We start from the raw sequence: 3,434 nt of genomic DNA on the forward strand, positions 1-3,434 counted from the left end.
AGGCCTTCACCTGGGATGGGCAGGAAGGTGGGGGGTCTGGGGGTGAGCGTGGGTCTGGGGCCTGCGTCTGGGCCTGAGGCACAGAGTAGGGCAGGTTTGCTGTGCAGAGCTGCGGTCGGGCCACTTGGTGGGTCAAGGGCTGGGTCTCTGAAGGCTGCGGGAGGCCTTCAGCCCGAGAATGAAGTGCGAGCCGAGAAGGAAGCTGGGGGACTTTCACAGCTTGAAGTGCCACAGAGGAGCACTTCTCAGAGAGCCAGGCCGTAGCCAGCAGGTTCTCCCCCTGCAGGAAGACCAGGCCCCGGCAGAGCTGGCTCCGTTCCCGCTCTGTAGGGTCCCCCAAGGCCAGGTGGCAAGACGGCTGACGGGAGGCAGGGAGCCACCGTGGTTGGTGTCCGATGTTGCACAAGGGCTGCGAGGTGGTGCCTCGCTTGCCCCTCAGGGCCCTTCCCGTGTTCCCTGGAGAAGCCAGGGCGAGGTCTAGGCTCACGGCTTTGGCAAGTAGGCCACCCCTTCCTTTTCCCTCCTGGATTAGGGTTTGCACTCTTTGAATGGTGAGCGTGCCCGCCAGCCTTGGCTCACCCCGGAATGAAGTGTGTGGCGGGAGGTGGGAAGGAGGTTCTCACCGGGACAGCCGTGGGCCCAAGGTGAAGAAAAATAGGGCATTGTCAGTTTCCCAGCAGCAGGAGAGGAACAAGCGGGAAGAGGGCAGGTGGGCAGGGTCTGAGTTCCAGAGAAGGGAGCCTTGTGTGACAGTGTCCTGTGGGATTCTCCCCGAGCTGCACCGGTCCTGAGGCCCTGGTGTTGGGACAGAGGACCGAGGCAGAGGGTGCTGTGACACAGGAGCCGGGGGAAGCCTCAGGGCCCAGGTGTTGGAAGCGGGCTCTTCCTCCCCGTGACTCTGTGGCTGATGAACTCGAGCAGCTCCTGGTTTGCACACCTCCCCTGGCACAACTCCACGTGAGCATAGATGAAACGTGCCCTTGTCACAGAGTCCGGGTGGGTGGCAGTGGGAGACAGGAGGCACAGGCTGCAGCCAGGAGCAGGCAGGGACAGGGGGCTGGGCGGGATGGGCCCAGGTGGGCACTTGTGGCCCGCAGCCCCTCCACTGCCCGCTCCCAACTTCCAAAAGCTCTGGTTTCCTTCCATCCAGGGCTTATTCCCAAGACTCCTGACCTGGAGTCTCCTGCTCAGTCCGTTCACCTTGGGTACATCCTCATTCCTGTTGGTAGGAAGGTGAGAGAATTGGGAACTTCCTCACCTGTGCATAAATAAAGCTGGGTCCCGAGTCTCCACCACCTCCTTCGGGCAATCTCTGCAAGCTGGAAACAGACTGTGTTATGACAGAGAAAGAGGGTCTGGGATTTTACAGGAGGCTCACTGGCTTGTTCCTGAGTGGACTCCCCATGAGGTTAGCCCTCTCAGCCCAGCCTAGGGTCCAAGGCCACAAGACCCCTGAAGGCCACAGTAGGGTTTAGAGACCTTAAGTGGACAAGGAGTTTCTTTATCCTCTAACACCCACACTTCCCACCAATCACTTTGGGCACAATAAGGAAAAGGTCATCTTAAAGAGTCTTCTGCTACATGAAAGTAAAACAGTTCTTCCAAGGTTGGAGCTGGCGTTTCCACCTTCAAATCCGGCAGTGCCACCCGCACACACAGTGCCCCCTCCTGCATTCCTGTCACCCATCCCCTGGCTTTTCACAGCTGCATTAAGTGTCCCCAGTGGAGCTTTCCTTCGCAGGAGGCTCCCTGTTAGGCCTTCCCAGAGCCGTCCTGGGTATGCGTCCATGTTGGCTCTGGGGCAGGCGAGGGCACGTTACTTCTTGGGTAGGGTGGAAGGACAGGACCAAGCCTTACTTCTCTGAGTGCGGCTCTGCTCCCTGCTCTGGTTCCACCTGCTCTTCTTTCTGTGGTGCTGAGACACAAAACAAAGATAGGCGGGGCTGCAGTTCTCCCTCCTCTTGGCCCTAGACAATGAAGGTAGGACCTTCTCCCTTTTTACAGACAGTGCTGAGTTGTGCAAGTGACTAAAATTACTGTCTTTTTTTGTTCTTTGGAAAATCCCATGTGTGTTTGAGCAAGTTTGAACTCTACCATGTGTGTCTTGGGTCACAGTTCTGTGCTCAGATAGCCCGGACTGTGATGTAGCTGTGCCTCTCAGCTGCCAGGTAGGACTCTGCTTCCTGATGCCAGAGGTAACTGCAGCCTCTGACGTTGGCCCTTTGCGGTCAGCACAGCCCCTGGATCAGCCCTACCCAGAGGCGAGGTGAGGCCCTCGGGCACCTGCCGTGGAAAGGGGACTGACTGACACACCAGTGCCTGGAGACTGTCTTCCCCAGACGTCTCTAACCCTCTTGTAAACCCAGTCCTTGGCCACTGAGTTACAGAGAGTCATTTCCCCTGGGCGCCTGCAGCACACCACGTGGGTGGTCTGAGAGTCTCAGATGGAGGAGCTGCGCCCACTCTCACTCCCTGCCCTGTGACCTGGCTCAGCAGGATGATGTTCGCAACTTTCCTGAGATTTTTCTGCTCAGAAATCTCTGTCTTGATTTGGAATAGCTGTAAAGAAGAGCAGGGCAAAGAATCACTGCGTGTTGGGTTTTGGCCAAGGGCTCCTTACCTTCCTGTTGTTCCTTTTCCCAGTCAGCAGGAAGGCTAGGTTGGTCCGGAGGGGAGGGATTAATGGCATGAGTTCCTGTTGTTCCTTTTCCCAGTCAGCAGGAAGGCTAGGTTGGTCCGGAGGTGAGGGATTAATGGCATGAGGTGCGCCAGCCCGCAAGCAGAGGCAAGGATGAAAAAAGTTATATTAATTTTCCCAGTGTTCTGAGATCTTGTTGGAAGGCTGTATTTAAAGGCATACTAGAGCAGGGAACCCACTTTCTGGTCCCCCTTCTGTCTCTCTTAGACAGGAGCTTTCTTCCCCTCTATAAATTTTTCCTACTCTGTAAAAAAAAAAAAAGCGTTCTACTAACACTTCTAGTGGTGGAAATGTTAAGACAGCCCAATATCCAGGTTGTGATATGGTCAGTTCTGGTTGTTTTTATTCAGATTTATAGTGAGAATGGGGACTAAAAACTAGAACAGAAAGATTTAAAAACTTAAATTTGGGAGCACATATTTCAATTTTGGGCCAAGGTATTTCTAGTACCGAAGAAATTACTGCCAATAAAGGAAGTACTTCGAACTGAAACAAGAAGAAAGATGCATCAAATTGATCTCAGGCATCATAAAAACATCATATGTCAAACTCTCAAGGGGCAAAAGTGTGCGTTCAAGAACAGAGCCAATGGGTCCCCTGATTGATTAAGACCATGTAGGGAATTAGTTCAATACTATTCATTCTGGTGTTCTCAGCCATTAATCTATGTACTCAGAGGCCTGGCATCAGAGTTCTGAGTGGTGTGTCTACTGCTTGGCCTCATGCACTTGTAGTG

At 54.2% G+C, this 3,434-nt stretch overlaps 1 long non-coding RNA gene across 1 annotated transcript; it reads right to left on the reverse strand.

Moving 5' to 3' along the window:
• Window positions 1-864: 864 nt before the first annotated feature.
• On the reverse strand, window positions 865-2,671 carry LOC104872264. Its single transcript, XR_004514884.1, has 3 exons — window positions 2,621-2,671; window positions 1,858-1,915; window positions 865-1,219 (listed from the first exon to the last, which is right to left on the reverse strand). It is a non-coding gene; the product is annotated as an uncharacterized LOC104872264 (long non-coding RNA).
• Between the last annotated feature and the right edge of the window lie 763 nt (window positions 2,672-3,434).

The sequence above is a fragment of the Fukomys damarensis genome, unplaced genomic scaffold, assembly GCF_012274545.1.
Source record: "Fukomys damarensis isolate Sample0158 unplaced genomic scaffold, DMR_v1.0_HiC HiC_scaffold_31, whole genome shotgun sequence".
Classification (NCBI taxonomy): Eukaryota; Metazoa; Chordata; class Mammalia; order Rodentia; family Bathyergidae; genus Fukomys; species Fukomys damarensis.